We start from the raw sequence: 17,434 nt of genomic DNA on the forward strand, positions 1-17,434 counted from the left end.
ATAAAGTCGGTTGTTCTGCATTTCCTTCTCTGCAGAGAAAAGCAATCCCTGAACTGAAAAGATCTCATGATCTTCAGATTGATGACTGATTAGTATAGCCAAGTAAACCTTTTGGGTATAACCTAACCTTTACTAAATTCTAAATTCGATATTTTCGACTCTACGCGCTACAAATGTATGTTTTGGCACTTATTGTTAAAACCGTGTGCATTATGACACGGAAGATCAGCTAACCAAAAGCTAAAAGCAATTTTTCATTTCATTTTCACTTTTTATTCAAACCGAGCAAAACCTAAGCATGACTCCGAACCTCCCTGACGCTGATAAAATACAAGTGAGGTGAGAATCTGAAATTAGACCGCTGCCATCGCAGAATAAAAAAAACATGAAGCAGCAATTACTTTGAGAAACGGGCGAGCGAGGAGCGGGCGGAGAGAAAGTCAGCGTTTATTTCTTCGCTCCTGGAAGGCGTTGGTTGAGCAGATGTGTGGTTTCCCTCTGACAAAGACAATATGTTGAATATGTTTGTCATGTGTGGGCAGCATAATCACAGCCTGCTGCTCTTAAGTGCCTCTCTGCCACCGAGACAGGGAGGAAGCCTGCTCACCCGAAAAGGACAGACGCATTCACAGACAGTCAGTCGGTCTGCCGAGTCTGACAAGAACAAGACCTGAACCTGGAGTGACGGAGCTTCCAGTCTGAAATACAGTTTCACCTACAGCTGGGCGATACGACTGAAGTCTATATCATAAGGATCTTTTTTATTTCATATAGATATACATCGCGATACGGCTCACATCTGCAAAATCACACGTTAAAATACTCAAATTAATGTTCATCCCATTGAACCGAGTGTTAATGTTAATGTTAAGAGTGATGTCAAACAAAACTAACATTTTCTAATAATATTCCCACCATACCTCATTTTGTCAGTGAAGTCAGTAAAATCTGTTCGTTCTCATCAGTTCAGACAGCAGAGTTGTTTCCCAAAAATTTTTTTCTCCATGTGTTTTTTAACTGGGTTTTGTTTTTTGTTTTTTTTTCCAAATTAGTAATTACACTGTGATACATTTGGTATATTTTCCTCATTCCTATTTCCAGGAAAATAGGCCGATTGTGGAAGAGAGAGCCCACTTTTTCCACTACAACTACGATTATTTCTGTTTTTTACTCTCCTGCCACCAGTAGATCACAGGTTTAGAAGTTTAAAAGTTTGCACAGTTGTGGTCTAAGCAACACACGGTGCTGCGGCCGGGAGGGGTTTCAATTTAGTGGAAAATATTGCGATATTCACAAAATATCGATATCAGCTGGAGCCTGGTTGTTAATGACACACGCTGTCTGCTGCAGGACTGAACCTGTGCCTTGTGGTTTAGAGATGATCAGGATCACTGAACACACTGAGCTGCTGAGCAAACTTTACTCCAGTATGAACAAGACAAAAACAAACATGAAGCACAATCATGTTTGCAGACACTATGCTTGTGAATGGTTGTGGATAATCAGTTCATTTATACTCATATATATCCATGACCCATTCAAATATAGTCTGCCAACATGAATGTGCATAATGTTTAGTTTTGTTAGCTTCTAAATCTGTCCGTCCTGATTCACACTGGACTCTGGTTTTGCTCGTCTGGACAGGAAGCAGGAAGCAGGCAGAGCGGTGAACTCATGAATATCGACTTGTTCATCATCTGGACCTACAGGAAGCCGATCTGGATCAGACCGCCGCCTGTCTCTCCAGGATGGAGATAAATCCACGCGGCAGAAAGTCAGACCTGCATGTGATCCTGCACTGCAAGTTAAACAAGAGAAAACTAGATGATTTTCTCTGACAGTCATGAAACAGACGACTCCTCTAATGTTTCAGCTAAAACACTTACTGGTAATATTTATTATATTTTAATGTAATTGTTTGAATGTTTGATAAAAAGTGTGGATGTGTGATAAGAGCTGTTGCTTGGTCAGTCTTCATTATGAATACAGTATTTTAGTAACTGATTGCATATTGGTGATAAGATTTTATGAGATTATAACAAGTTTGAGTATCTTGGAAAAAAAGTTTTTTTTTGTGCAAATTTCTGACTTTAATCTCCATGACTGTTGTCACTCTGAGGAGTTTCCAGATTACATCGACCTGCTTTGCTGCTGTGATTGGTCAAAGATCTTGATAACTGACAACTACGAGAAATTCTGTCAGCGAATCAGTGGACAGACTGACCAGACCGACACGAATCACCTGCAGATTCAAAAAGTGATAAAGACTGAGATTCACAGGCTGAACAGCAGGGAACTGATATGCTGTTGTGTTCGTGTTGTACTGAAGAATCTCATCTTTACGCTCCTCGTCTGTAAACCAGTCTCCAGGTCAGACGGGTCGAAGGTCTGCTGGTCTACCTGCCGCCGAACACGGTGTTCAGGTCCCGGTCTACCTGCCGCCGAACACGGTGTTCAGGTCCTGCGCTGACAGCGGAACAGAAGGCTCTGTCGCCAACAAACAACACGAGGACAGCGGAGTGGAAACAGACAGATGTGTTTGTGTGAAGCACGCTGTCAACGAGGGCGATGTGGGCAGCAGCCTCCACCTCCAGTCAGACATGTGGGAATGTGAAGAGTGTGTGTGTGTGTGTGTGTGTGTGTGTGTGTGTGTGTGTGTGTGTGTGTGTGTGCATGTGTGTGTGTGTGTGTGTGTGTGGGCATCTTTATCAGTGGAGAGCAGAGGCGCTGTGGGGGAGAATTAGCCGTGACAAACCTGGGAGACAGTTTCCCTCAAGTACCAAAGTCAGCCTCAGTCTTCTTCTCATTTTTCCCATCCGTTCCTCTCTCCCTCTCTCTCTCTCTCTCTCTCTCTCTCTCTCCCTCTCTTTCTCTCTCTCCCTCTCTCTCTCTTTCTCTCTCTCCCTCTCTCTCTCCCTCTCTCTCTCTCTCTCTCTGCTGTCAGATAAACGGTTAGCTCTGTCACTCTGTTCAGAACGGGGGAGAATCTGGTAACCAGGCTGTTGAATTCGGTGTCAGCGTAAAGACTTCATAAACCTTCTCTCTTACAGGGACTGCACTGCTGTTACTGTTAGTAGTATGGCCTAATACTACTATACTATACTATACTATACTATACTATACTATACTCGGCCGAAAACAGCATAAAATAGCACATTCGGTATTCAGCCCAATGAGTAAAAATACTGAATATTTTGACTGAACATGTGAAGCTGTTGTTGAGCATGTTGAAAAAGTGAATGACAGTTTTTCAGCAGTGAATATGGCAGTATGGACCCATAAAGACCTTCTCAAAATGTAGCTTTGGGTAGCTGGGAGCTAAAGCTAAAGCTAGCTCACTGGTGATGTCGACTCTATGTTGCTGCACTCAGCCCTTCAGATTAAAAGCCCCTCTGCTGCTGCACTCAGCCCTTCAGATTAAGAGCCCCTCTGCAATATACCAAAACCTGTGAGAGAGAAGGAGCGCGCAGGACACTTTGCGGGGTTATTTGTTTGTATTTATTTATTTTTAGTTGATTTAATTTGATAGTTGATTCAATAATTGATTTAATTTATGAAATAGTGCAAAAACAAATTGGCAAATAAATGAACAAATACCAGCACTTGGTATTCAGTATTTGGCCTCAGCGCTTCCTGAAATTTGGCTTCAGCCAAGAATTTTCATTTCGGTGCATCACTAATAAAGAGTAGGGCTTGGGGGGGGGGGGGGGGGCAAATAAAAAAAATAATCACACTCCTTGTTTCAGAGGCTGATCATTATATTGTCAGATTTTCTTATTTCAGCCACTAAGAACCTAAATACTTTGGACAGAATCCACTATTCTGTCTGTGTTTCCACCTGAGAAGGTCATGAACTCTGTGTTCACTGCACTTAAAGTTCCCTTAAGACAGGAAACAAGCAAGAGAGAATTAAATCCATCCGACAGAACCGGCAGCTTTTTCCTCTCTGTCACACAGAGTGAGAGAGAAGGCTGAGCTCAATGCAGGTGAACAATGGCAGACACTCCCTTGATTGACAGCTGGAGAGGTAATTAAAAGGCGAATACAGGATCAGCCTCCACCGACCGGAGAGAGAATCCAATCAGAAGTGACTGCAGTCTGAAGGGTTCGGCTATGAAAAGCAAACTGATTGCTTATACAAAGGCATCATTTTCAATTTCACAGACACAGATCAGCAGAGGCTTTGTGCATTATGTTTGCTCACTCAACAGTCCATGAGGAGACAAAGGCCCAGCAGCAGCACACATGCAGCTCTGTGTGGGCCGCGCTGGATGTTAAACGGCTTTTTAAGGCACAAATCTTAATATTGAGATAATTGAGTGCTACACTAATTCCCTTTGTATGAACCCACTTTGACAAAATTTGGTATTGTAAAAAAAAAACATAATACCATTTTGTCTCAAGTTATTTTCTTCTCACTGGGGGCTGTGGCAGATAGCTGCTAATTGAACATTAAGGAATTACAGAATGAAAAATCGATTAAACTAAGAATAGAGCAGAGGCGGCTCTGCTGCAGCTGCAGTCCTTCAGGGAAACTTCAGTTTCATACTCAACATCATTTATCAGTTTCCTGTACAAAAAAAAAAAAGCAAGACTTGTGTAACCAAGTCTCACTCAAGTCTCGCGAGAGCAGCTGGTTCACCTCCTCTGTCAGTTGCCCCTCTCTCTCTCTCTCTCTCTCTCTCGTCCACTCTTCAGTTTGTAGGAGCTCGGGCGGCCATCGAATTCAAAGTCCTCATCCACATTGTCCAAATCAGCTAAATATTCAGCCATGACTTAGAAAATCTTTTAGATAACACTAAGATACGATTTCTGTACTCCAACACAACAAACTCCTCCCAGCTCTCCTCTCTCCAACTCCAACTCTCCAACTCTTCAACTCTTCAACTCTCGCGAGACTTGAGTGAGACTTGGTTACACACAGACCGGATCAAGCGAAAGGTAAAGAAAAACGTTTCATTTCTCTGTAGGGTCTTTTCCATAATGTTGTCAGACACTTATAATAACAATCTGAGCCTGTCAGCGGCAAAAACAAAACAAACACTTTTAGTGGACGAACACTGACGGTTCACATTTGGATTAAACCCCGTCGGATCACACTGCAGCCCGTTTCAGCTGCCGGCTGAAGTGATCTCGCTCAATACTGGACCAGTTTCAAAAAATGTTGTCCCCTTTAGTCACTTAGACACAAAAAGATGGGAAAATAGGGTTGAAATCCAGGTTATCCAGGTTGAAAAATACCAAAGTTACCCTTTAAAATCCTATAATCTGTGGTTCTCTGGCCTCTTGCCTGTTGACATACGTGTGCCTGGATGCACATGTATGTAAACAATTCCTGACATAGATGGAGTTGAAACTATATACTGGCTGTGACTACATGTCGTTCTTACTGCCAATCCTCGTGTTTTCAGGTCATTTTGTACATGTGGAGGTTTGGAGGAGATTACTATCAAGTGAAGCTACAGGAGAACAACCTGGAAGGAGCTTGTTCTGGTCCAGATCCAGGTTTCTGTTTACAGATTATCCACCAGAACTTTTTTCAGAAACGCCTCATTTTCCCCATTCCAATCAGACAAAGAATGAAGACTAACCGATCCATATACAGGGAATTTCATATGTAAATCCATTTATTTATTTGTATAACAGACAGATGCTGTTTGGATGGAGGTAACAGCCGAGTCAAAACAGGCCAATGAATGGAAAATCTTCCATCCAGTCAAACCCAGTGGGTCCCAACCAGAAGACGTCCAACACATTCTGCCTTGCCAACATTTAAAAGATCAAAACATTAAAAGATCAAAGCATTGCACCAATGCAACGTTTTGATCTATTCTTGCGATGTGAAATAAAGGCATTTTCATTTTTTCAATGAGACAGAGCGCCTCAGACATTTTCTTTTTTTCCCCCGGTACCTTCCCATGCATCGGTTTATATCACTCTTCGGTAAAGATAGACTGCAGCGGCGGAGCTAACTAACAGGCTCCAGGGCAGAAATAGTGAAATATCACATTTCCTCCAAGCAAATTCGTCCTGATGGAAGACTTCATGACGGCTCCGAGACCGCTGCCAAGCCACATTCAGTCCAAAGAGGATTTGTTCTAGACGCACTCATGTTCATTTGGCAAAAGACTAGATTACACCACTGAACTCCTTCACCAAGTTGAGCTGTGAAAGAGGATTCAGTCGTGTTGCTTAGATAACCGCTGGATTTATGAACAGCTGCTGCCAAACTCAGCGGGTTAAGAAACAAACACTAAGAGATGAGATACAGCGTGGGATTTTCTTTACTGTACAGCTCAATTACTGAGTTTCAGAATAGCAACATTTTCTCACAGAGCTGGAGTGATTGTCACAGGTTTAAACTGCAGAGCCAAAACACAGTGATACGACACAGTGATAAAAACACAGAGGGAAGCAACACAAATTACTCAGCTGTGCAGGTGAGGTGAAGAAAAAGGATTTTTGCACACCTGAAAGTGTTTGAGTGACAGGTGCGTGGGACGAAAACCAAAACAGGTAGATAGTGAGAAAGAGATATAATCCGGCACACTGTCTACACTGTCATGATACTTTACAGCCAGGTTTGGGTCACCGGACCTTCATCAGCAGGTTTGATGTTTGCCTGATGAAGGATGGGTTCAGATTCTACAAGCCTCTGTCTTTGAAAACCCACTGGATGAACTGGATGAACTGGATGAACTGGATGAACTGTGGATGGCGTTCCAGCAAAAAAACGAGGCCGATTTCCTCAGCTCCCGAAAAGTTGTTGCCTGGGTCCAGACCTTTGACTCCGCCCACTCCACCACTGATTCTGGTCTGGCATCATGACATGAAACAGCGGTTTCTCTCGGTTGAAAAATGATCGGTCCAATGAGCGCCGGGGGGGGGGGACTAACGATTAGCCAATCAGAGCCACGGGGGCGGGACTAACGCCATCGTCAAGCTGTTGTCAAGCTGCTGGAACCAAGGAGGAGTAATAACAACAATGGAGACGCTATAGACAAGATGGACGCTGCTATCCACGCTGTTCTGAATCCATTAAAAGTCATACTTTGTTTTTACTTGGCTCCGTGTCAAAGATGCTCTATACTTTCTGAACCGTCTCTGGTGTTGTCATGGTTACGCATCAGCGTCAACTTAAAATCGGTCTCTAGTGATTGGTTAGGGAAAATCGAATCCCCCTCCCCCACGGAAATCGGTTAGAGTGGAGGCAATGAAGACTGAAGATGGAAATGGAGTGGAACCAGTTGACAAGTCTGTCTGATATCAGGCAAGAAAAGTCGACATTTTGGAGATCAAAGGTTTTCAGAGGACAGAGACGATGTGCTGTGTCACTGTGTGTTGCTGTTAATATCCATTAGCCAATCGGCTTGTTTCTCTCAAATCTTGTAATGTAAACGGGCTGTAAACACATTTGTTTACATCCCTGTCACTGAGCATTTCTCCTTTGGTCAGGAATGATTTTCTTATGAACTGTAACAAAGTAAAATCTTCAAAGTAAAGTTGCTGCATGTTGCGTTTCTACTTTTCTTCAGTATATATATTGCGACGTTTCGGTCATTGGACTTTCATCAGGCAAACATGAGATGAAAAAAATATCTAGAAAACATCAATCATCAAAACAAACAAAACAAATACAAATGGAGATGACAGTGAACAGGCACAGCTGAGGCCTGCCGCCTGTTCCGGTCCGTCCCAGGAGCCAGCGAGCTTGTCTTTCAAAAATCAAGATTCTCACTTTACCGCACAGGAACCTCGAGCATCGCAACGCAGACGAAGAACTCCCAGGAGCCTTTGCACGGAGGACGATAAAGCGGGCGATTGTCTCAACAAACGAGCGGCGTATCGAGCGGCGCCGCGGACCCCCGAGGGACGTCATTACCCGCCAGAAGCAGCGAGCGAAACCGCGGGCTGATCCGGCTGCCAGACAGGGACCTGATGCCAGCCGCTCAGCCTGTCCATACACATCTATTTATGGCTCCTCAACACATCCCGGGCCTCGGGGCGCCGCGTGACGCCGCCTGTCTGAGAGCGGCTGAGGCAGCGGGATTTTCCCCACACTGACCCACCGGGCTCAGGGAGGTGGAGGAATGAGTTTCCCTTTGAATAAATGCAGCGCAACACGCTGATGTGGCTGCAGAGACAGAGAATATATAAATGTGTTGATGCAGACTGATGGTGCGTTTCCACAGGATCCGTCATTTCCACGCTTCCCATTCATTTTCTTTGTAAGCAGCTGTGCAATGCATTCTGGGAGCGCCGCGGTGCGTTTCGAGAGACGGGGCGTCACGTCGGCCGCTCCACATTTGCATAGGTTGAGGTCTAGGCTACTTTATGCAAATCAGGGGCGTCTGGAAACTCCTGAAACTCGCGTACAAACTTTTAAACTAACTGTTGTCGATCTAAAATGAAGACAGATTCAGCAGCTGCAGCTTATTTCTCTCCTCTAATGTTTTCAGAAACACATTTCAGTGAAATATTGTCATAATATAAGAGAAAGTTTGCAAAGGAGCCGCCATGTTTTTCCAGTTTGAAATCCGGGGGCAGGCGGCCCAGCGAGTGACAGCGTTCGTCCAATCAGGTGCAGCGAGGAGCCGATATGGAGCTCGACTATCAAGCGTCCGACACTGGGAAGCAGAGCGATCCCTCGAGTGAAATGAAGCTCCTGTGGAAACGTTAAATTAGTTGTATCGTCTACCATCTTTATGTGGCTAAACCCTCGTTCACAACTGAATCACATTCTACATAACGTCATCTCCAACTAGGGATATCGCAATATAAAAATGTGACAATACTGGACTGGATGCTGATTTTTTCATTTTCAATTAATTTTTCTCATTTACTCATTTTAAACATTTATTTATACAGGGAAAGTCAAATGAGGATGGGACGATGTATGGAAATTCAATATATCGCAAAACAAAAATGTGTCAGTCTGTATGTTGTGTCAGGAACATGAATGGTGATATCAGCTCCATGTTATTCTGCTGTCAGGAACATGAATGGTGATATCAGCTCCATGTTATTCTGCTGTCAGGAACATGAATGGTGATATCAGCTCCATGTTATTCTGCTGTCAGGAACATGAATGGTGATATCAGCTCCATGTTATTCTGCTGTCAGGAACATGAATGGTGATATCAGCTCCATGTTATTCTGCTGTAGTAATCACTAATGAGACTCTTGACCATCACAGTTTCACAAGCTCTCCATCCAGATTATATTATTGTCACTTTGTAACGACATTTTTAAATTGTTGTTTACATTCTAGCAGCCAATGGCGTCGCTGGAAAGATCTGAGTCTCAGAAATAAACAGAATTCTGCACAGTCAGACTTTGTTGTCAACATAAAAAAAACACTTTAGTATCCCCAAATTAAATGATTATTAATTCTGGAAACATTGCGATATAAAATTATCTACGACTCATCATGCAGCTCTAAGCACTCTTAACAAACAACCAGGACAAAAAACCAAGAATAGTAAAAAAAAAAAAAAGAAAGAGATGGAACAAATAGATCCCAAACTGACTACTGAAAATATCACTTTAAAACACACCAATATCGCAGAACTACATGATTACTAAAGCAATACACCATCATACTGTACACCAAAGCCTTAACACACACACAGGACAGATTCCAAGGGAGTCTGGGGCCCAGTGTATGAGGCATAAATTAATTTCACTATTACTTAACTCACTAGAGGTTTGCACATTGAGAAACTGTCTAAGGATTTACTCCTCCCTCCCACCAACAGTATTTGGTCATTTATGTAATTCTTTACAGAAATCTTCTCTGAATCGGTTCCTTGGGACAAAATCTTATCAAACGGCGCCGTGTGTGTTCTAACGCAAAACGATCTGCTGGTCCCTCTCATGGAAAGGATTGTGAGTCTCTGTAGTGCGATGCAGGAAATTGAGAGAAACTGAAGAGATCCCAAGAGCCGAGAGAGAGAGAGAGAGAGAGAGAGAGAGAGAGAGAGAGAGAGAGAGAGAGAGAGAGAGAGAGAGAGAGAGAGAGAGAGAGAGAGAGAGAGAGAGAGAGAGAGAGAGAGAGAGAGAACCACTGCTGCCACTGCCTCACCCCCCACTATTCCTCTCTTCCTCCTCCCAAACTTAAGTCCAGTAGATTTTGTTTCTATTTTGTTTTGACATCTTAATACCTGGATGACAGATATGAATCTACACAGACATGAAAAATAATCTTATTTTTTAATTTGTTATTGAGTAAGCCCCCATGTGCAGCTGCATGCAAGATTTACATTAAAAAAATGTAAGTGGGCTAACTGAGAGACTGTTAATTGTGATTGATTTTGCTGCTAAGCAACGACACGAAACTCATTAAAATTGCAGCATATTTATGATTCAAGTTGACTTTCTGTGGCCCAACAATTAACTGTATTCAGTTCCATATATTTAGTGCTGCATGGAAATGTGACTTTAAAGGAAAAATCCACCTTAAAACACGTTAACGCTGGCGATTAACTTTTCATCTCTGTCTCCATTCAGTAGTTAGTTGTGTTTTTCTTCTTGGTGGATAACCGGCCAATCACAGACGAGGTGACGTCACCTCCAGATGTCTCCAGCAGCTCCAGTGGAGTTTGATATGAGAAAATGTTTCAGGATGTGAAACCTCAGCGGTAAACATCAGGTTTTTGGTGTCAGTCCCTCAGAATCAAAGAGCGAGGGCTTCTTTCTAGAGCCGCCATTTTGCACCGAGAGACGTTCAACAATCATACAGGGAGAGATCCATCAGAGAAGAGGAGAGAGACCAGTTTCTCCACCCACAGGAGCAGGAGAGAGACCAGAATGCACTGCAGGAGAGAGACCAGAATGCACTGCAGCAGAGAGACAGGTGTGGGTTTGATGAAGGGACATGACGATTTCTTGACCCAAAACTCTCGCTCTCTTGCATATAGGGAGCCAAAGTTGTGGTCCATCAGCTGTAGCTAGCTACAGCTGCCGGATTTCCTCCGCTGTCAACTTTAGTACATTCCATGTTTTGATGAGAGGATGCGTTGTAGTTCTCCATCGTTCCAAGTCTGTACTACCTAAAATAACAGAAACGTGCAAATCATCTAAAACCTGATGCTGCGTGGTGAATCTCAACTCTGTTCGTTTCTTTGTTTAGTTGCAGAAGACAGAATACTTTGCAGTCAATGAAAATCATGTTAGCCACTTCACCGCTAGTCTAGGCTTCGGTCTACACTTCTGCTTTGGCTCCTAATAACCCACAGCTGAATAAAACAAGTGCACGCCCCTTCTCTGGAGGTTGTTGAAAGGCATTCTGGGAAATGTAGTAAATCACTAACTGCAGTAGAAGTAGGCGAGGCAGGCTGAGGGAAAGTGGGTTCACCAGAACAGTAACTTACAACACTTCATCAGTAAATAACTCCTGAATGTGTCGAACATCACAGACTGATGATAATAATAACAGTGTGTGGGTGGAGGAACGGTAAAGATAATATAATGTTTAGTTCAGTTGATTGAACAAATTACACAAACGTAACTTGGCGTGAACGGACTGACGGAACGAAGGAAGTGAATCTTGCTTCGTGACAGAAGGCGGCGTGCGGCGAATTATCAGCATCACATTCACTTTATTTGACAAGTGCAATAAATATGCAGCGATTTGTCTAGTGATGATGATGCAGAAACATATTGTCAACTCACACAGCAACATAATCCCATACTGACTCACATGGCACAGACAAGACCTCACATTCAGGACAGAAAGCAGACTACACATATCTGTCTACATACAGACTCTATACATATCAGTTAGTGACAAACGATCTGTTTCTCTCCTGATACGATTCGATACGATTATGAAGTCACTATAGTAACAACAAAGGAAATCATATCAGTCAGTTTTAAATCATTCTGCAGTGTGTTCCATGTAGATGGAGCTGAGTGTTTAAAGGATACGGCCGGTGTTTTTAAATACATTTCTCATCCTCAACAAATTCTATGAAAATAACAAAATCAACAATGTGTTTGCTCTCCTCCAGTTACTTTCTGACTTCCCACGTTCCGTTTTTAGCCGTTAACCCGGAAGTCATTGGCTCCAATTGTAAGCTAAAAACCTTTAAATTCAGTTCACAAAGACATAGTTTACATTTTAAAAATCACTAGCTGTTACCATGAAAAGTCAGGCTGTTGTAGTTTTTACCAAATCAAATTCAAATGGGAACAAATCCTTCGTTACACCGGGGACTATTTTCTGTGCTACGGAACTACTTTCCTGAGATGGAAAACGTGTTTACAGCCGGCTTATTAAGTTGTTTGAGGAAAAAGTTGTCCGGCCCGGTGCATGGTGATGATGAAATATGCTGCAGAGCAGCAGCATGGCTCTGTGACGGGTTTTTAATCGTTTTTTAATACAGTGGAGTTCTATGGCTGCTGGGACATGGCTGCACTGGGACCCGGATACATGGACCAGACTTGTTGGCAAAACAAAATCATTGCTGATTTTGTTATTTTCATAGGATTTGTTGACTTTAAGAAATGCATTAAAAAAACACCAGCCTAATCCTTTAAAGGCTTTTTTACCCAGCTCAGTTGTAGGGGTTTCTGGCACAACTTCACCTACTTCCAAGGTGCATGGAGAAGGGAAAAAGGTCTAAAAAGGTCAAAACTCCAGCAACACTTCTAGTATATAGAATAACTTTATTGTTAGACCGACGCGTTTCGGCTTGTGGCCTAGGGCTGGGCGATATGGACCAAAAATTATATCTCTGTATTTTTAGGCTGAATGGCGATACACGATATATATCTCAGTATTTTCTAAGAAGTGGGCTAAATGTTCAGTTGTAAGTAGGGCTGGGCGATATGGACAAAATCAAATATCACAATATTTTCGACCAAATACCTCAATATCGATATTGCGACAATATTGTAGGGATGACTATTGGTGCTTTCACAAAATATTTACACAATGAGATATAGATAAATAATCATCAGTAATGTGGATATAATGACTAAGTGGGTAAAGGCAAATAATAGAACAGCTAGAACAGTCTGGTAAGTTCAGAAAATGACATCACTTTACTGTAATGCAGCCTTTAAAACCAGGAAAAGACACTTATGCCATATCACCATATTACGATATCCAAAATCTAAGACGATATCTAGTCTCATATCACGATATCGATATATTGCCCAGCCCTATTGTGGCCTTCATCAGGGTCATCCTGAAACACATTACAAACAACCTACCCTATTTAAATGTTGTTTGTAATGTGTTTCATGATGACCCTGATGAAGGACACAAGCCGAAACGTGTCCGTCTAACAATAAAATTGTTCTATATACAAGTGTGCATGTAGAGAGAAGGCCGTCCAGCTCAGGCGGACAGGGTACAGCGGTGTGGAAGAGCTCGGGGACAAAAAGAAATCCTCTTCAGTCGAGGTTCTGTACTGCAGAGCCGCTGACGCTCCAGAGAGCCACAGAGCCGGCTCACCGCGGGCCGGCCTGGCCTGGCCCCGGGGCCCGGCCGATCCGCTGTCTGACGCTCTTCACACCGAGGAGAGAAAACCCTGCCGAGACATCCTTACATTTGTTGGGGTAGAAGAGGAGGAGGAGGAGGAGGAGGAGTGAGTTACATAACCCTCTGGGAAGAGCTGCGACTCAGGAGAGGGAAGCTGACAGGGGAAGGCGAGATGACAAAAGAGGACGGAAGTCGCCTCCGGCAGATATGAGGCCAGAAATCGCACCCACCGCCAGCTGAAAATAAGCTGCAGCGGCTCCCTCACCGGCAGAACCGGCTCCTTACAGCAATAAGGAGGAGAAGATGTGTTTTTTTTCTTGTTTGTGTATTAAACAGTTGCCAAAGGATTAGATGTGTGTATGGAGGGATGCGTGGGTCTCCATCACAAGTTTCTGTAGCGATGGCTTCCCTCCTCGGCTGTCAGGCGGAGTTGGAGTCAGGAAAAAAAAAAAACCCACACAGAAAACACCGGGGGAAGACCGGAGGCCGAAGACATCACGGCGTCGGGAACGTCTGCCAATCCCGGTGAAGCTCCGGGAGACGACAGAGACGACAGCGGGGAGTTTCCTGATGACATCACGAGGGTCGGCTGAACCGGCCTCATCATTCTCACCAAGTTCCTTCCCAACATTTGAATCACGACCCTCAGTGCTGCAGGACAGACTGGAGCTCAGGAAAGGCGATGGTCAGCATGATGAAAAAAACGAAAACGGCATTAATTTTTCAGCTCTTCACTGAAAGCTCGGTAACAAATAAAAAAGAATGAGGCTCCACAGATTTCTGATGCAGCGCCTCATATAGAAACCAGCTCCTCTTCCAACTCTGGAGAGAAATACTGAAATGCCGTCGTGACTGGGTCAGTGTTTCCCACACATATCGGCACGCGCCGGCACAAAATCAAAAGTTGGTCCGTATATAGAAATGAATCTAAAGCGAAGCGGCTTTACGACACCGGTTGTGTTTCTGTTCGGTCCGTTTGTGTCGGATCAGATATTCAGATGTTCACTTCGATCTGACGATGGAGCCGGATCGGAAACGCAACTTTTCATTTCAAAATCTTTTTATTGAGATTTTCAACAAAAGTTCCCAGGGTTGGGCAGGCATATTCCACATTGTTACAAAATATACATCAATGTAGTATCATGTAAAAATAAAAAGTGATAATAGTGACAGTAATAAAGTGAGACGTCCCTACCCCCCCACCCTCCCACCCTCTTGATTACCTAGAAAAGGTATGAGGCACAGTATCTAGAAATAAAGAAATAAAACTAAGGATGTAGCTATTTCCATGAAGTCAGGTGTTGGAAAGATACGCTTCTATTTTTGTCGGACTACGCATCCGTCTGTTCTGTACTGCAGCCATATAAATGTATAGAAATGCCAAGATTTTGCTTACTATGGTCATTTATCATCATGTCAGTAAACAAAATAGAGGCTACATGAACCAGTGGGGATGAGGTTATCTATGGAGCCTCTGAGAAGCTTCTATTTGGCAACAGTAAGCCTACACTAACACATTAGTCTCCTATACTGTTTATGGACAAAAAAAGCAAAACTAGATTGCTGTGTTCACTGACACATAGGTAAAATTGTAGATAGCCCCCCCCCCCCCCCCCTCCCATTGGCCAAAGGGGGGCGTAGCAGTGGCTTCTCACTAAGGCCACATCCACACTAATACGTTTTCGATCTCCGTCCACACGAGCGTTTCAGAAATAATCTCCGTCCATACTAACACGCCTGAAAACACATGTCACATGACCATTCACGCACACTGGGCATGCGTGTGCCGGTGTAAACAGGAAGCAGATTGTCTTCTCTGCGGTTGGTTGCTTAGTTGCAGAAAATACTACAGAGGAAGAACAGCAATGGTGAAAAGTACGAGCAGAGGTTTCTTTGGACCGACGACGAGGCGGAGCTGATACTGAGAGAAACACATGAGGATAAGGCGGTCAAGACGGTGGAAAACACAGAGGGTCAAACAAAAGAGTCACGTGATAGAGGCGTGACGAATCAGGGAAGGACACGTCGGGCCTGATAAGACCCAATCAGGAAGCGAACGTGGGCGTCTGCGTCATCGTTTTCAAAAGTCTCAGTTTTAGGGGTCAGAAGACAGCAGAGCAGTGCGGACGCTAGGCGTAAACGTAGCAAAAGTTTTGCATTTTAAAACAAAACCGTATCAGTGTGGATGTGGCCTAAAAGGCATGCAACTTCTGAACAGATTCACATAACACCATCACACTCTGTGGCCAATCAACAGACAGAAGAAGAAGCGAACCCTCCATTATTGGTCCAACATGGAGGCACTGGAGAGCTCATTTCCTGTTTAGACAAAACCAAACCTGCTGATCTCTCCAGACCTTGGTCCAGTGGTAGAAGATCAGCTCTGATGGAAACTGAACAGACAGAGAGCTGACTGGTCAGGCGGTGTTGAGATCATCAGATCAAATGATTAAAGTGTGTAGAATGTGAACAGGCAGATCTCATGTCCCATTCAGGTCCAGTCGGGAAAATGTGAAACCAGTTGGTGATGTGGCATGGAAGAAATTATTAACTTTTGGTGGAAATCTGACATGTGGAACTGGAATATCTGGACAGCTGCAGAGTGTGCAGAAGAAGGTAGCGTGGCCGAGCGGTCTAAGGCGCTGGATTAAGGCTCCAGTCTCTTCGGAGGCGTGGGTTCGAATCCCACCGCTGCCAGGAAGCTTTTCTCCTGACTAGACCCTTACTTGTGTTGTATTAAAATCTCATGTGTACGTCGCTTTGGATAAAAGCGTCTGCCAAATGGGAAATTGTTGGAGGAGGAAGGAGCTCTACTGAGGGACAGAGAGTTCATGTATAGTTAGCTCATAAGGGAGCGTATATATGTTCACAAGGTCCTAAGTTCACAAGGTCCTAAGTTCACAAGGTCCTAAGTTCCCAGGGTCCTATGTTCACAAGGTCCTAAGTTCCCAGGGTCCTATGTTCACAAGGTCCTAAGTTCCCAGGGTCCTATGTTCCCCAGTTCAATATTCTGTTAACACACATTAACCCTCCTATTGTGTTCGGGTCAAACTTGACCCGTTTCAAGTTAAAATATTTCATAAATATTATCCAGTTTTGTTTTGCTTTTTTAAATTGGAACAAAATCAAAAACAAAAACTTCAAAACAGCTATATAAACACAACAAAACCAATGGTTAGATATTATGAAGGTCTCTAACCCCAACCCTAGAACTGGGGAACATAGGACCTTGGGAACATAGGAATGACTCCAGTTCATAATAGTTGTACATGACTTTATAACTCCACCATCACTGCATTTGCAATTCTTATCAATTATTGTTCCATTCTGCCAGAATTGAATGTGAACCGATCGCTGTGTGTACTTTCCTCCCACTCTCCTTTAAGTTTTCACAAGCAGACAAAGTGAAGTTTCATTCCAAAATGAGATTTCAATCATTTGAAAAAAAAAAACTGACAAGCACTGAGAAAATAATTTGCATGAAAGCAAATCAAATTACGGGTTATTATTAACGTTGTGAGTCATCTTGGGACCAAACACTCTGTTCTTCTGGATTTAATTATCTACAGATTTGCAATTGTGACTGGTGAATTTCAGCTAGGATTTTGTTTTTCCAAAAGAGATATGCAGCGTTTTGGCATAAAGCTCCTGAAATGAACTTGGAATGTAGTTGTGTTTGGTTCAGAGTTCACAGACCTCCACCATGTTCTGACCTGGTTAACAGACGCAGAACTGCCACAGGGCATCGAACAGAAAAGAAAAATGAGAAAACGAATCATTTCTTTTCCAGCTGAAACAGGAGAGCATGTTAAATCATTACTGTTCTGCGCTCCTCAAGTAAATTACTCCCTTTAAACCTGTACGGCTAAACGATTATGACTAAAATTATAATCTCAATTATTTTGCTACACAGTTAGTTTTTATGATTTTGTGATTAAAACTACC

The 17,434-nt window shown here is 43.3% G+C and overlaps 1 non-coding gene across 1 annotated transcript; it reads left to right on the top strand.

Annotated features, from left to right (window-relative positions):
* Positions 1-16,104: 16,104 nt before the first annotated feature.
* trnal-aag (transfer RNA leucine (anticodon AAG)) lies at positions 16,105-16,186 on the top strand. The gene has a single exon. It is a non-coding gene; the product is annotated as a tRNA-Leu (tRNA).
* Positions 16,187-17,434: the final 1,248 nt, after the last annotated feature.

The sequence above is a fragment of the Centroberyx affinis genome, unplaced genomic scaffold (genome assembly GCF_046629955.1).
Source record: "Centroberyx affinis isolate AG114_WGS23_722 - 3 ecotype Tasmania unplaced genomic scaffold, CSIRO-AGI_Caff_v1 ptg001305l_1, whole genome shotgun sequence".
In the NCBI taxonomy this organism is placed as follows: Eukaryota; Metazoa; Chordata; class Actinopteri; order Beryciformes; family Berycidae; genus Centroberyx; species Centroberyx affinis.